This window comes from Cryptomeria japonica, chromosome 10, assembly GCF_030272615.1.
Source record: "Cryptomeria japonica chromosome 10, Sugi_1.0, whole genome shotgun sequence".
Taxonomy (NCBI): Eukaryota; Viridiplantae; Streptophyta; class Pinopsida; order Cupressales; family Cupressaceae; genus Cryptomeria; species Cryptomeria japonica.
Window position 1 is genome coordinate 182,902,720 of NC_081414.1, and position 18,577 is coordinate 182,921,296.

Consider the following 18,577-nt stretch of genomic DNA (forward strand, 5'->3'; position numbering starts at 1 on the left):
GAATCAAATCCCAAAGGGATATCTTAGCAGGGGTAGCTTTAAGTTGTTCTATGAGATCATATTCCTTACCCATAACTTGTGAAATACGAGGAGCTTGTGGAAGAATTGGTTGAGGATTAGGAAGAGAAACTAGAATAACAGGAGGAGGATTAGGCTGCTTATTATTTCTAGTTTGATAAGTATGGGCAACTGCATGATAACTCTCTCTAGTTATTTGCTTGGCATAACTATAAGGACTTATAGGTTTTCTTCCTTGCATGGTGATAATTGGTTTATTCAGAGTACGAAAGGAATCATGATCATACCCTCCTTGGACAGTAAGGAGAGGTGATTTAGGAACTTGAAAGGTGGGAGAAGGATAAGCACCTTGGACTTCAAAGAGAGGCTTGTTATGCTCATTCAAGTTTATCATGTTAACCAATTTAGAAGTCTTGTTCTTGTTTAAAGATTTCGATAAAGCCACAAAGTCATCAAGAGCATCATCCAAAAAAGCATGATCATATCAATTAAAAGGTATATCTTTTGATTCAAAAGGAGACATCTCCTCATAGAGGGGATTATTGAAAACAACCATGTTACTAGATCCAGTGGAAGAGTTGATAGGAATGGACCCTTGAGAGGAACCATTCGACTTATCTTTCTCATCACATCTAAATGGCATAGTAACAAGGTTTATGATTTTTTGGTAAAATGAAGGTCTGGCATCTTTAGGGTTCAAAAACTCATCTAAAGCTTCATCTAATTCATCTTGGCTATACTCATAATAATCATCAAAAGCACGAACATTTTGCAAATAAAAATCTAACATTTTGAAATAAAGATTGCATAAAACTTAAACACACAATGCAAAGAAACACACTTTTTTTTTTCTTTTTAATGAAAATGAAATGAAAACACACTAAATCTAGATCTAGATCTAACAAATGCAATGCAAGAGGAAGCAATGATAGATTCACGTCGGGTTCACCAAAATGTTTAGGGGAAAAAGCGAGACTAGGTTAACATGCCCCAATCCTACCTTTTGACACACATTACGGAATACGAAAGAGCCTAGAGGTATCACACAATTGGCTACTTCTTCTTGTGAAAGAGAGAGCCATGGGCTACCTATTAGGATTTCTATTCCTTTGTCGAAATTGGAAGATCAAATGATGCAAGTTCAAGTCCTAATCCCAAAATGCATGTACAAACGAATAACAAGATTGCAGAATTGAGATTAAACAATGAACAGCTGTAAACACAAGGACAAAATAAGAATGCAGATGTGTACCTAGAGTCAAAATCTGATTGAAAATGTTTGGGATGGGGGCACGAGCGCCACTATCCTGATTCTATCCCAAAAACTGCACCTGAAACTGCTGTTTTGCACTCTAGAAAACTGTCAGAAATGTCAAAAAATGTTGTCTGTCAGGAGGACCAGGGCACCCAGTGCCTCTGTCCCAGGGACCAGGGCACCCAATGCCCCTGTCCAGGTCTTTTTCTCTACAATTTGATGTGGAGTGCTGTCTCGGTCTGCTTTTCCCAGATTTGTCACCCGCGGCATCGTCCGAGTCCCGAAACCTACACTTATATCTGAAAAGGGTATGGGCAGCTATATAGGGTTTTGCCTTAGTCAAACCCTCACTTCGGTGATTTCCACCTCCATGAATAGCCAAGTTGTATTGTAAAATGTATTTTGTGTGTGTAGACCTAGTGTGTGTGCAAGGTCCTAAAATGCAAGCAAGCAAACTAGAGCAACCTAGAAAGTAAACCCTAATTGCTTGTAAATGATAATGTAAATGCTCTAAATCAAGATGAAAAGTGATCTAAAGCATGAATAAAGGATCTATTGAAGCTTATGAAAAGACATGAAAACAACATGAAATCATACCCAACCCTCAAGGGAGGGGTACAAGCCAATCTTCAGTCGGTAATCTCCTATTGTTCTTCAATGTCTTCCAAGCCCCAAATGGATGAATGAAATTGATAAATGCTTGATAGAGGGATGTTGAATGTTGTTGAAGTCTTCAAAGATTTGATCTTTCGCTGCATATGAGGTTCCTGAAAACAAAAATCAGATCCTTTCAAATGAAGAAAGAGAGCTCTTATGTAGGAAACCCTAGATCGTAATTTTGTCTTTTGGCCGACCTAGAGATTGAATTTCCTGCCAATTTCTTGGGGTTAAGATTTATTTTATGATTGGATTGTGCTCCTAAAATTTTGGGAAAAATGTCCGAGACCATGTGCACTCCGGGTGCCATAGTCCCGACAACTTTTCACCAAATTTTCAGGGCCATCGGATATGATGATTTTAGAGAGAATCCCAAAGTTACAGGTGATTTCAAGATGTTTTGACCCCCGAAACCAAGCCCCCAAGCTCAAAATAGGACTTAATTAGGGTTTTTGATTGAATGATGTATTGGAGGAATAAAATGAAAAGGGCATGCTTTAACGAAAGGGCCCAACTTTATGATGCAGAGGACGATAAAATAGGACCTTAGACCTAATTAATTTGATTAATTAAGTGCTAAAGGAGAAATGCAATGCAAAATGTAAAATGCACCAAGGCGGGTGCTAAACTAGGTGTGAAATTGTACCACCCTAGCAAGTGCGTACAATTTACGACGCTGCAGTAGAATTCATAGCTTTATCAGAATATCCCAATTGTTTAATTGTGCTTAATGTACACATGTTTAGACCAGCTCCTCCATCTATCAGGACTCGTTTGATTCTATGTTTGTGTATGAAGGCTTCAATGTGTAGTGGTGCATTATGTGGCTAACTTACGGAGGCGTCATCGGCTTCTGTGAATGTAAGAGAGTGTGGAATGGAAAGGTATCCCACCATGGCTTGAAACTGGTCCACATTTAGATCAGTAGGAACGGTAGTATCTCTCAAGTTTTTGTCAAGAATAGCTTTATGTGCGGGGGATATGCGTAATAGCTCAAGGATGGAGATGAGCACAAGTGTCTTCCCTAACTGTTCTACAAGGTCATACTCAGGTTTGGTTGATGAGGAAGTAGTTTTTTTGGTTGGAGCACCTTGCAAAGTGAATTTACCTTGATGGGTTGTGACATTACACTTAGAAGTAGGTTCAGAAGAAGATCCACCACCTTTTAGGACAATCTTGAGTCTTTGGGTAGAAATCTTAGACGTTTTGTCCTTGATGATGATGGTAGAGACATAATTGTCCATCAAGACGTGATTGATAGTTGAATCATAGTTGTAGGATGCTTAGGTATAGTTGGTTTGATCCTTTGTGGCTTTAGCTTTTCCCTTGTCATGTTTTGGGAACGGTTCCTTAAACATCTCATGTTCTTGATTGGATGAGTGTCCCTCAATCTCAATGTCACCTCTATCAATGAGATCTTGTATGATGTTCTTCAGTTGATGACAATTTCCTGTCTTATGACCTTTGCTCTTATGAAATTCACAATATTCATCATCATTCCACCAATTTGGCTTAACCTTTGGTTCATATGGAGGAAAATCTAGAACTGTGATTACCTTGTTTGCCACTAGCTTCTTGAAAACTGACTCAAGTGGTTCTCCTAATGGAGTATACTTCCTTCATGATCTGGAAGTTGTTTGAGTATTCACTTGATTGTTTGTGGAACTTGATCCAGAAAAAATGAATTTGGGTTGCACTGTGTTGGCATCAACAACACCATCATTGATTGTGTTCTTGTTTCTATTCCAAAATCTCGGCTTGTCTTTTCCCTTAAAGTCATCTTTGCTTTCCTTGAATATCTTAATGACTCCTTGTTCAATTAGGACCTTCTCTGTTGCTAAGCCTTTTTCAATGATGTCCTTGAAGGTAGACAAACAAGCTTTCCTTAGGTCATAGCCAATGTCTTTGTTAACATTTTGTGTGAACATTTCTACCATTTGTTTTTGTGGAATTTCACAAGAGCATCTGTTGGCTAGATTCCTCCATCTTTGTAAAAATGATGCAAAAGACTCTCTCTCTTTTTGCTTGGTGTTGCACAAAGTAGTGACTGATATGTATGTCTCTATGTTGTAGGAGAAATGTTGAATAAATGCCTCTACTAAGTCACCCCATGACTTAATACCAGGTGGAAGTTGGGAGATCCATTCCATAGCTTGATCACCTAAGCTTTGTGGGAATAATCTCATCAAATATGTCTCTTCTGAAGCTACCTCAATGCAAGCTGTGAAAAATTGTCTTATGTGTGCCTTAGGATCCCCTTTTCCTCTATACTTATCAAATTTAGGCGTCACAAAGTGTGTAGGAAAAGGAGGCATTGGAATGCTCTTGTCAAACGGATAAGGACATATGTCTCTCATTGTGTATATTGGCTTTGGTGTATTTATGTCCTCCATTTTCTTTTGTAAGTCCCTAATTTGTTGTTCCAAATTTCTCTTAGGTGGGGATCGACTTCTTGGACCATACCCCATGCTTGAGGCACCAATTGGAGGAGGAGCATGTTGCATATATGGATGATATTGATCATACACATGTTCATATGGAGGAGGTCTATAGTTATGCTGCGTATATGGACCACTTGGTATAGATTCATGTTGAGGAACACCATATCTATTTTGTGCATGTATACCATACTCTATAGGCATGTCATATTCTAATGTGTTGCCCCCAAATTTGACACGGGGTTTCCTTGTGTCCAAATTTTGAGCATGCCTTTGAATATCCAATTGCTTTGGTGGTTGATCCTTAGCATTGGTATGTGATTGAGCATATCTTTCTGCATAAGACTTCCATAATGGTCTGTGAAGGTGAGTATCATATGCTTGACCATGTGTATGTGGGACCTCTCATTTTTGAAACAAAGATGATGGTGATTCAGGCACCATATGTGGTCCTCTATTGCCTCCACTATTAGGCCTCCTTTGGTCCATGTTGGAGTGAGGTTGTTGCAAAGGCCTATGTTCCATTATTTGAGACATGTCAAAATCATGAGGTATCTCGGCTCCACTTTGTGCCATCATTTGTAAGAAGTATTGTCTATCCCTCCTCATTATATCCTCAACCAATCAATTGAAATGGGGATTCATAATGGATTCTTCCACATCTGCTGAATGTACGAAAAAATTGTCCATATTGTCATTATGTGTATCATTGTTGTTTGTAGTGTCCACGTTCTCAACATTTGGAATGTTTCTATAGGCATCCATGTCAGGTAATGTAGTATGATCAGAATTGAAAAAGATATCATTGTCATACTCATAAGAACTCATGTTTGCGAACTCTTGAGCCTCTTTAGTTTCTCTCCTAGATTTTTGAAGACTGGTTTCAACCATGAACTAGGTATTGATCAAGATGTGTGAGACTAGATGAAAATGGAAAGAGCATGGAAGACCAAGAAATGGATGGAATGTAAATGAATCTGAAGTGTACTTGCAGTGTCCAAAGTGTAAGACCAAGTATGTATGTAGTAGAGTAGGTGTGACTTCCAAAGAGAGGATAGTTTCTCTTGATGAGGTAAGTTGACCTTGACTCTAAGTAAGACCAAATGAGACCCAAAGGTAAGAGACCTTGATGAGGGACCACTTAGCAAAGTGTTGTTGTATGTAGTGTGTTGACAAAGTATGATGAGGACAAGCAAGTGACCTTTTGACTCAAGTTTAGATAAATGTGAATGTAATGTAAGATGTAAAGCAATGATGGACTATGTGAGACCCAAGGACAGGTTGACTGCTAAATGAAACCTGGAGAAATGACCTAGGAAGCTCAAGAATTCTGAAACTGACTATGTTTATTTGCTAGACTATAACAGTTTTTCAATTCTGAACACAGACGCGCCTGTATACTTCACAGACGTGATTTCCTGACACAAATGTGGTTCTGTTTAACACAGACGTGCTTCTGAGATTTTTGCAAAGTGCAATATTGATTTTGGAAACACAGACGTGTTTCTGCCCTTCACAGATGTAGTTATACAACACAGACGCTATTATGTCAGACATAGACGCGTTTCTGCAAAATTTGTGCAATTTTTTTTAATCTGTGAAGTTGTTTTGTTGTGACCAAATCTGATTGTTTGACTATTTTTCGTGACAAGAGGACACAATGTTGATGAAGACCCAATGTTTGCAAGTGTCTAGACTCCAAAATGACTCAAAAAAAAGTGTGTTGTTTGATGTAAAAATGTTTTGCATACACTTGAAGACACAAAAGACACAATGTTTTGCTGTTTGGTCTTGAATGTTTGAATGTTTAAAATAAGTCAAACACAATTCTTATGGCTAGCCAAGACAATAGTTGTTGATCCCACATGGGGTTTTACCCCCGAGGCTATCCTATTTAGAGCAGATACTTAGATGCTTGACCTCACTGGCTCCACCCTCAGCACTCACTTCTCAGGTCAGCCAAGCATTAGTCCCCATGAAAACTCCCTGTGGTGAAATTTGTATATCTACTAAGAACCGTATGTGTGTGGGCTGCTACCAGAGGTCCAACCTCCTACCCCAACAACTAGAAGGATTTGGGCTTCTAAAACAAAAAGGTGCTAGTAAGGGCATTTGCTCGTGTGGCCATACATGCCGCACTTTCAGCTCTGTAAATACAGAAGGCTCCCAGCCAGTAGGGGTTATGCCCTACAACTGATCAAATAAATTTGATCAAACGGGTTTATGGGGAGACATAGTGTCAGTATGAACTAATCAGCACACATTATCCATAGTTTTCACCATGAATATAGTTGTTTATAGTGGTTTGGAAGAGGTGGGTTTTCCTCGCTACCACTTGGGTCGTTCTCTTCTCACTAGTAGTCCTAATGACCACACGAGAAGATAGGCCCTCTAAAGATTTAAAAAAAAGAGCCTATTGCTCAAGACACAAAAGACAATAATTCAATTTTAGTGCACCAATTGAAGTGTTTGCTAGTCTATGAAAACAAGGCACACAATAAAAATCCAAAAACCCTTGCCAAGGACCTGCAACAAAGAGTTGTTAGTAGTTTGGATTGTTTCAAATAATCACCCCTTCCTACAAGCACACAAGTTAGGTAAATTTTAAATCCAAAAGACTTTGTGAAAATAGGGGCCTTCAACCAAATGATTTTGCTTTCAAGACAAGCTGCACCAATTTTGTTAGCTAGATCTGAAAATGTTAGCTCCAAATAAACTGGATTTGAAACTCTAAATGCAAAAACCCAAAACTAAATCAATAACCCAAAATTTGAAATCGGTGCACACAGACGTGATTACCCTCGACACAGATGCAACTTCATGATTTAGACACGGTTCTGTGAGACACAGACGCAGCTCCAGAACGCAGATGCGATTTCTAGACACAGACGTGTCTAAAAACACCGCAGACGCGACTTTAGAACACAAATGCGATTCCTGGAACCTACAAAATAAAATACTGTCGATAACACAGATGCGATTCCAGATGTCATAGATGCGCCAAAAAATCAAAAACATGATCTGAAAGTACGTAGATGCGAGAATATCAAAATGTTGTCGAAAATGTCAGATTTGCAACTTCAACACAAAATCTGCAACAAGGATGTTAAATGCAAAAAGGGACAAGAGTCCCACCGGGCGTGCCAAAATGTATATGGTGAAAATGGATAACAATAATGACGATATTGAAAGGCTAAATGAATTCAACCACAAAACCCTAGCCTAACAACAACAAAGATCCACCATAACATATGAAGATTACCTAAGACAATGCAAATCAAATGAAATCACAAAGATTATACCATCACATGTCCAATAGGGCTTGGATCTCCATTCTTCCTATCTCCATTGATCTTGCTTGATATATTTGCTCTCAGATTTTATGTGCACAAAAGCTCAACAAAGAACGGAATGTGGTTGCAAGTAGGATCGTAGTGTAGTCAAGTCATTAAGATGATTAGGGTTTGATAATGAAGGAAGCATCTCCTTAAATAGAAGACACTATATGAAATGGAGGGATAAGATTGAGAGGTATAAAAGGAGGTCGGTTATGATTAGAGGGTAGGTAAAAGAAATAATAAAATAATGAAAGGGGTAGATAGTGTATGAATTAAGAGATGAATGACATGTGTCATGGGTAGAAAAGGTTAATGAATTAATTAAATAAATTAAGATTTATTTAATTAATAGTAGAAGTGGGATCAATTAAATAAATAAGATATTTATTTAATTTAGGAAAAGGATAATTTAAATAAATAAATGTATTTATTTAAATGAGAAATAAGGCTAGAAGAGGATAAATGAATTAATTAAATAAATAAATATTTAATTAATTAATAGAAGAATTAAGCTTAAATAATTAAATAAATAAAATATTTATTTAATTAGACTGGACAATTTTGGGTGTCTACACAACTTAAAACAATAAAATAAAAAATATTCAACATATCATTATGAAATTAATTGCATGCCCTAGATATCGATGTTACAAACCTAAATTCAAAATAATCAAATTTTATCCTTTGTATAAAAAAAGTTATGCATTATATAATATGCATCACTCTTTAAAAATGTTGTTTGTTGTTAAAAACTAGTTATCAAAGGATAAGGAAAACTAAATACAAATTGATTCAAATATTTTTGAAAAATAAATATTTATAATATATAAGCAAAATGTCACAAATCTCTAGTTTACATCATCTTCCAATTCCTAATAGTTTGGCAGTAATAGGTGACAAAAAGTGAAGGTTTTTTTCAAAATGTTCATTTTAGTGTAAAAGTTGGCCATAAAGTCTAACCCACTATTGTGGGATCGCTATAGTGTTGAATGAAGAACCTTCTTTAAAACCAAGATTATGATCAAGGTCAAGAAAAAAAGAATTTACATGAGTGCCCCCAACGACACTACTCAAACAATGAACAAATGATAAAGGAAAAACTATATCAATTTAAGGTATAGATGGCACATGAATCTGCACAATTAATCCCAATGACACTAGTCAACCATGCAAGAGTAAACTACTAGTCAAAAATACAGGTACCAATTTTTTGGAAGGTTACCTCCACAATATTCGAATGCAAGTGTGTTTATATGGTAAAAGCTCCATGTGACTGAAATACAACCACTACATCCAAATAGTGCACAGCACAAATATTAAATATGTAGCTCACTCCAAAGTAAAACCTAGGAAGCATTAGCACCAACCATAGAAACCCCCCATAATGATGACAAGGGAGTGGCATGAGAGGTCAAATAAAACTATGTGTCGCCAAGTAGTGCATGAAGGAGCATCTAAATGTGCAAAAACAATGCCTAAAACTGAAAAAGGGTATGCAAACAATTCTCACATACATGAGATAAGAATCACTAGGATTGGATGTCATCATGGAGGGACACTCACTATACAAAGGTGTGATGGTGAAATAAAAGGCACTACACAATCTCCCATTTCACTTTATAATACAATGCATGTACACAATAAGGTACAACAGAATATGCAAAATCCCTAAAAACCATACACAAAAGTTACAATTTATCTTAGTGTGTCTACAAATATAAAGAAGTACATGAATAGAACACTCAAAATGCCCTAATGTGTAGAATAGCTTGAGGGAAGTCATCTAACACAAATAGAAACTTTCTAGGAGCCAAAATGACTAATAAATTGGCCATAAAGTGAAAACACAAAACATTGAATAAAAAAATACCTCAAGTAAAATTTGGAAACAATAGTAGCAGATCTGGAAAGAGCACTAAACCACCTTTCCAATGATATCCAGTTTTCAACAAATGGATTTTGGATGTACAAGATATGGCCTTGAAAGCATAAAACTAAAATTTTGACTTTGCAGACATGGTATAGAAAATTGGAGTATAATTTGACAAAATAACCAGTACCTCTAGATCGACATTACAACCAACATTTTGATGATATCTTCTTTGCATAAATTTGACTCCATATGACCAAGTTGTGGCCAAAAACCCAACTACATGTCAATTAGGGTTTGGAAGGCTTAAGGGGTTTCCAAAAGTAGAAAAAAATTGAAAATAGAAACTAAAATGAAATTAGAATACGTAATGATGTGCTTTTATAAAGACCACAAAGATGCCCTAAACTAAATTTGGGAGAACTAAAGTAAAGTGTGAAGGAGATAAATAAAGATAAACTAAAGTATACCACTAAATGAACTTAAGCTAGAAAAATCTTGATTCAAACGCATAACTCTAGATGAAAAAGAAACTCTAGCTATAATGATTCTATTTAGTAATTCATGAACATACTCATACACTTAAGAAGATATCTTGTAAAATGATGCAATAAAGGTAGGGAGATCGAATGAAGTACATCCTCGCCTTGCAACCTATAACACAAAACACCATGCAAGATACCGACAAGTGGTAACACAACACAAGATATGACCAGTAAATAGATAAAGAGAAACCCTAACCATAGAAGTAACACATAATATAGTCGGTAACTAGATAAATCAATTTTTACAACCATTTAATGAATTACATATGCTTTCAGTGGCTACACATGTTGTACCACAACCCAGGATTACAAAACAAGTCTTACAACTTAGATCTATGATCCATAGATCATCTAGTCAATAAATCATCATTTGGTAATAGTCTACACTATTCTGCATTGATTCAAACCTCAATCCCTCTAGACTACAATCCCCCTAGACCAGAATCTCTCCAGAAACTACATCTTCGCTCAATCTCCTCTTTCTCAGACCTTTGTCCCTTAAAATGATTCTCAAAACTTTTCTTTGTACCATCCACAAGCAATAACAACTCGATCAATTCGGCCAAAGACTAACCAGTTCATAATGAAATGTGTAAACAATAACATGTCGGCCCAAATCAACAAGAACATCCTCAAAATGCATAAAAATTTGCGTGGACCTCTAGGAACATCGGTCAAGGCCCAAACAATATCACTCAATGATGTGCAAGTTACAAAAATCACCCACAACTTGAATCAACTTCACTAAACACTTTGCAAGACCAACTGGTATGAACATACCAACATCGGGCCAATACCGAGATCAAATCCAAAAGCCAAACTACTCTGACTGGTTGAACTACTCCAGTGCTCCTACATCAGACTCTCAGGGTTAATTGAAAAGTGAGTCCCACCACTTGATCTGGTTCAGCAATCTATTAGTAGGTACTTCCAACTACCTCAAGGGTTCGATGGTCTACTACAAATTATGATTGCCTATCATCAGCCATCTACCAGACCAACCTGTAGCCTGCCTCAGTTCAGTGATCTGTTCAAGTCTCTACCCACTAAGTGCCTCAAACTCAAGCTCCTAGGATCAGTGGTCTTCTTGCAAGACTTGTACTACCTCGCGTTTGGTGATCTGAGCAAGTCTACAAGTTGCCTCAACTTCTTTTCAACCAACCGGTTCACAACCAGTCCTTCCTCCAACAACAGGTTCATTACTAGCTCTAATACCACTTGACACAGTCAAGGTAGGGAGATCCAATTAAGGACATCCTTGCCTTGCATCCTATAACACAAAAAACCATGCAAGATATCGAAAACTGGTAACACAACACAAGATATGACAGGTAAATAGATAAAGAGCAACCCTAACCGGTAGAAGTAACACATGATATAACTAGTAACTTGATAAATCAATCGTTACAACCATTTATTGAATTACATATGCCTTCAGTGGCAACACATGCTAGACCGCGGCCTAGGATTATAAAACAAGTCTTACAACTTAAATCTATGATCTGCAGATCATCTACTCAACAAATCATCATCCAGTAACATTTTGCACTATTTTGCATTGATCAGGACCTCAATCCCCTTGGACCAAAATCTCTCTAGAAACTACATCTTCGCTCGATCTCCTCTTTCTTGGACCTTTGTCCCTTAAAATGATTCTCAAAACTTTCCTTTATACCATCCACAAGCAATAACAACTCGATCAAGTAGGCCAAAGACTAATCAGTTCATAATGAAATGTTTAAACAATAACATGTTAGCCCAAATCACTTAGAATATCCTCAAAATACATAGAACTCCATGTGGACCTCTGGGAACATCGGTCAAGGCCCAAACAACATCTCTCAATGATCCGCAAGTTACGAAAATCATCCGCAACCTGAATCAACTTCACTAAACACTCTGCGAGACCAACTGGTAAGAACATACCAACACCAGGCCAATACCAGGATCAAATCCAAAAGCCAAACTGCTCCGACCGATTGAACTACTCTGGTGCTCCTGCATCATAAAACCTTTACAAGAATTTTAATATAGTTATTAGGTTGACCAATTAATCAAAATCACATCAATAAATAAACACCTTGCATAAGGAGACACTTAATCAAGGTTGAATCTAGCTTTAATTACTTGATCTACAATAATTGTATGCATTATTAATTATTTGGGATAAACCCATATCATTATGTAATACCAAACTACGAGTACCCAAATTTGAAACTGTGAACCCTCTAGTTCTATTCCATGAAATATCTCTACTATATTCCTCTCCAACCAAGTTTTTATACTCTTACCTAATCCTTCTTCAAAATAAAATTCAAAATCCCACATAGCCTCGATAAGGAGGCATAATTTTTTTTAAAGATCATGTAGGAGGAAACCCTAGCTATGACCTCATCTAATACCATGCAAGTATGTGTCAACTACAAATATGATATGAACACCAAGAGGAATGAAAGAACATTCTTTTGACCCTTTCCATGCTTGAACATTAATGATTCATGCAATTGAGTGTACAGAATGGGAGGAATTTCCATGGAATTTACTGAAATGTATTCCAAAGGTGGGTCTTGATAAAGGGATATCTACAAGTAATAAATGAGGTATGAACATTAGTATTATCCTTTAGATCAATATAAAAATGCATTTAATGCCCTTCTAAAGCAGCCTCAAGTCAAGAACTAGTATTTTCACGGAATTAATAGTGTTGTAAAGTCATAGATAGGTGAAATCATGCCCTCTAGGGTTTCCAATAGCTTATTAATGAAGTATCAAACTATCAGTTACTACCTTGACCATATGACCTAAGCCATGGTCATTAAATTTCTTGAAACCTAAATAAGACCTTTACTATTGAGCATCACAAGTTGGGCCTACAATGAGTTTATACCAATCAAGCCTAGAAGAAGATCATAAAAATATTTGATGCCTTGATGACACGATCCTCTATCAATAACTGGGTATAAGGCATCTATAATAATTATTTTCAATGAGGAAGGGAGGGATGAGAGATGTTGTTATTATGACCTCGGACAATGACAAATCATCATGGCATCATCAAGGTATGAATTCAAGGGTGACATCAATATGAAGATGGAGGGAGAATGATGTCAATGAAGGACTAATGGTGTCAACATGACATCATTATAAATATTGTAATTCAAGAATAATTCATTCCACATACCAAAAGAGGTGGAAGGAAAAAGGAATACTGAAATTCCAACTCTAAAGAAGGAGAAAGCTTCAAAGAGCAAGGAATTGATGGAAGGTAGGAAGGTGGGAAAACAATTTGAAGTGGGGTGATGAAAATGTTGGGGAATAAGGATTTAAGATACCTCTTAAAATGGGTCATAAGAGGTAGGAGGGAAAAAGAGCCACCAAAGGTCTAAAAGACCAAAAAAAATGTTACTTAGCTAAATTACAAAGCCTCACATTTTGGACTTCGAGGATCGAGAGAAACATGAGATGAGGGGAGAAAATGGTATGAAGGGAAGGAAACTCTAATAGTTTTAAGATCAATAAAATAAATGCTTAGTAAAAGTGACACATCAAACTTGAAGGATCAGAACGAACGTATACCTCATTCCCTAAGAACATAAAAGTAAGGTAAATTATGATAGCTTGAAGGTCTAAAAAACTAACACTTGGTCATTTTAGAAACTTTGGAATCAAGATTCGGGAGTTGTGGATGAAAGGGAGAAGTAGAAGAATAATGGAAAAATCAAAGGCTTGACAACTTAATAAGTCAATGCTTAGACACATACAACGTAAGCACTTAGTCACATTTGGATTTTGTAGCTTGACTTTTTTACTAGCTCACAAACATGGGGACTAGATACACTAACTAGAGATACAATCCAAGACTATGTAACTAATAAGGAAAACTAGCTAAGATCACAACTCAAGGATTGTGTCATTGACAAGTTGGATGCATAGTTGGTCTTCAATTTTTTAGACAAGCTTCCTTCAGAGTATTTGTCTTTTGTTTCTAGTTTCCAAACCCGTTGATTGACTATTTGGAGTGCTTATACTACTTCATCATTTGATTTTTTCACAGTGATGTTGATGCATGAACAAGAAAAATTAATCTCGGTGGGTATTCTTAAGTCATCCAAGTCACAAGCTTTGGTGGCAAGTCATGAGATAGAATCAAACAAGAAGTAGAAGCAATCTAAGAACAATCCAAAGTCACACAAGGATAGCACAGTCATGCTCTCCTCAACAAGAAGAATCTACATCCTCTCCTAAGGGGGAATCATCTAAGAAGAAGAAGCCTAGTTATGCATATTGCAAGAAGTTAGGACATGAAGAAAACCATTGCTATAAGAAGGATATTGATGAATTGAAGCATCTTCTTGAGAAGAATAGAATTAGTTTTCCTTCTAGAATGTCTACTTTACCTTCTTCCTCCAAAAAAAAAAAATTTGATATGGAAAAGGACAAGTAAGAACAAAGGACGAGCTCTTTGTGCTACTACAAGTCATGATTTGGGAAGATGGATTCTAGATTTAGGAGCTTCTTATTATATGACATCTTCATAGTCTATGTTCTCTTCATTTGAGTCTTGCAACATGCCACCTACTTTGATGGGAAATCATACATACATAAATGTAAATGGGAAAGGATCTATTGATATTGGGTATGGCACCTTCAATGATGTGTTTTGTGTACCTCACTTGACAAATAATCTCCTTTCCATCTATCAAAACACACATGGTGGAGTAAGGAAGACCATGCAATTCACTCTTGGTTCAATTATCATCAAAGACTTGGAGTGTGGACTGATCATTGCTACTGGGATGATGGATCATACATCTTTGTTGTATAATGACTATGATTCTTCAAATGATGATCACACTCTGATATAGATTTACATATTGAGGAGAGTTTTGACTACTTGAACTTCAGGCAATAGAAACTAGCCATCACAGAATGGGCAAAATAAAAGAAATGACATTGGTTTATGTTCTTTGTGCCAAAAAGGAAGCTTTAAGAGAGAAAAAAAAAAAGACCTCAACCCAACTTAAGAATAGCGACCATCTGGTTTGGCAACAAGCAACTTAAAAAGACATGCATACGCAGTGAGGAAGAAAGAACTAGATGCATTGAACGATCAAGAAACCTCAATGAAAACTTAATTCCTTAATTAAAGGAATAACATTACCAAATTCTTGAAAGATGACTACTTTAAGGGGAATTATATCAAGCAATTTGTAAGTGAAGAACAAAAACAGTACCTCTAATATACATTGTTCATAAGTCAAGGCTGGTTCTCACGTTGTTTGGGTGCTAAGAGAATGCATTCGTTCATCACCCAATCTATGCCTTTTAGGGTGGCGTAGAACCTTTTTCATCTAGATGCGTCTTCTCTCTATACGTGGTACTCATGACACGCTCGGGTCTCCCACGTAAGCCATGGCATTATTTCGAAGGAGTTGCAGGTCCCAAAAATACAAAATTCTTTTATAGGTTCTATAGCATGCATCGTGTCTCATTACTATGGCGGCTTGCTAGCTAGATCCTTCAAGAGGATTTCCACTAGTCTCTATCTCCCACAATCACATTACTTCACACCAGCAATCCACTACAAGCTTGACTCCCACTTCTTTGAAATTTATCTTTCTCGAGCAACGATGGGATAATGGCCACGAATAACTTAAAAAATGAGACTATTTGAAACGGGCAACAAGTGGGAATTTAAATATATGAAACTCCTCCAAATCATCACTCCCTATCTAAAATGTTTTCACTTCACTTTCACTTCTTTTTTATTTTCTTTACAAAGAATTTCTAAAGATCTAAAGATTCAATTGAAACTCCTATCCAATACACTAGATAACAAGTAGGAATTTAAACATATGAAACTCCTCTAAATCATCATCTATCCAAAACTTAACACTTTCACTCTCAATTTTCTTATCTTCTTAGAAAGAAAACATTTAAAGATTTGATAGAAACTTCCATCGAATACACTAGACAACAAGTGGAAATCTAAACATATGAAACTCCTCTAAATCATGACTCTTTGTCCAAAACTTAATACTAGGCCACTTGGATTCCTTTTATCTTCTTTAGAAAGAAAACATTTAAACATTAATTGAAACTCTCACCTGATACACTAGATAAATTTTCTTAATAAATGATTTTTAAAGATGTATTGTAATCAAAATTATATAGATATATATAAAATAATGAAATACATTTATATACACAATATCAATTCATATAAATATATATTGATCAATAATTAAATAGATGTAAAAATTGATTAAATTATTAAAATAATATTAATGAAGAATTTGGGTCATGACAACCATAATTCGAACCCAATGGATAAGGTAAAAGGGTATGGCTAATGTGACATCTCCTCAACTAGTGTCGATGAATAACTCAAATCTATGAAGCTAGATGGAAAAATGCCTAGCAACTACTCAATGCACATCAACTATACATGTGCATATAAATAAATGTTCAAGCACAAAAATCCTTGATTGGGGTAACACATCATAATCATGAAACAAACATACAAACATACACATGTACACAATCAATGGAAAAATCTCAACATATCCATCATAATATAGTAATACTATAAATGTCTCATAAAATGGAACCAATAATGATGCCAATACAAAAGAATGGTGATACAAAGAATCCTAATCAAATATACATGCATAGCTATACAAATAATGTCTCAAAATATGAACAACATGACACAAACATGAGAGACATGACATTGAGTGACCTTTGGTTCCTATAGAAGATGTTCCCTTGATAATATTTATGTAAGAAAAACTAAGTACTACTAAAAATTTCTTTCAAATATACTATAGGAAAGAGGAAAAGTGATCAACTTCCTTATTAGTAGTCAAACACCTAGATTCATTCAATAGTAATTAAACACAAAGTTACTATCATATATATTTGGTAATTAGAATGAACTAGGGTGATAATCCCTAGACATGCAATACAAAATCCTTAGAGTGTATCAAAATATCACAACTAAATTTTATAATTTATGATAAAATATGATTAAATTTGACTTTGAAAATAATAAAATAAAATTACAATTATGATTGAACCTAAAAAATTAAAATTATATATAATCTTATTCAAAATAAACAATATTTCAATAACTCTACCAAAAACTTTGATGTTAATAATAGTATATAACAAAACATTAAATTCAAATTCAAAATTAATAAATATACCTTAAAAAATTAATTAAATGCTAAAACAACACATTAAAGACATGGTCTCAAAATAAGGTAAAAAAAATCAGATAGAAAGTATGTGGATTTCCCCCGGATAGGAGCTTATCCATACACTCTCCACATGTTTGTAATTTAAATATCAAGCATAACAAATAGACTCGCCAATTTAATTGTAAAGAAACTACTAATACTTCTGATGTTTCTGCACTTCAGACATTTTATAACTTCAAAAAATCAAACTCTTATTTCTGAAATGTGTTTTCTCATATTAATTTGAATGTGATGCAAAGGTGGGGTTAACATCAATCAATATACACATTATACTTAAATGAATTCAAGGTGCATTCCAATTACACCACTTGGATGCATTGCTTCTTTCGTCTATTTAACACATGTCATCTAAACTTCAGCAATGATATATAATATTGGCCTGATCATGGCCTCTCACTATGGATTTTGATGGCACACGATTCATCATTACATCAAACAACTTAACAATGTATTATTTTATTAAACCCTCATGACAGCATTTACTATGAAAAGAAACACCAAAACATGCATATCTTCCCCAAATGATCAAATAACCCAAATTAATTTGTAGGATCCTTGTATAGAAATATAAAGAAGACTCTCACCAAGTTTGAGTGTTTTGAGATGATGCAGTACAAAGATAGAGTTTTCTTAATGCTTGTTGGAAACCCTAGTTTATCACATACCTTCTCTCACCAAAAATTTCATAACTCATTCAAAACTTACTAAAATTGGATAAGATGAAAATTAAATGAAACTAGACTCATTTATCCACCTTTTCCCATTGGTTTCACATCATTATTGTATCTTACCAATCCATACCATATGTTTCTTTCAAATTGTTACAGGAAAATCAGTCATTCAGGACATCCTTCACTAAAATCGTCATATCTTATACAAAACTCAACCCAATTTAATGAGACAAAAATATTTGGAAACTAAAAAAAATATCTTTCCATCCATATATTACATTCCTCAATATGAGGTCTTTAAAAGGTCGTACAATGGTATGTTTCAAACTACAAATTCTGAACACTTCAAAAAACATTGTAAGGATGCTACAAAAATAAGTTCCTTCTTTATTACATCCTTCTCCAACCCTCTCCAACCTCCAATTTAGAGTTTGTGAACAAAATTTATACAATTTGCATCATATTAAACTACCCAAATAACCTACAAATACCCATAAACACCTTTTAATAAAATTTTAAAAAT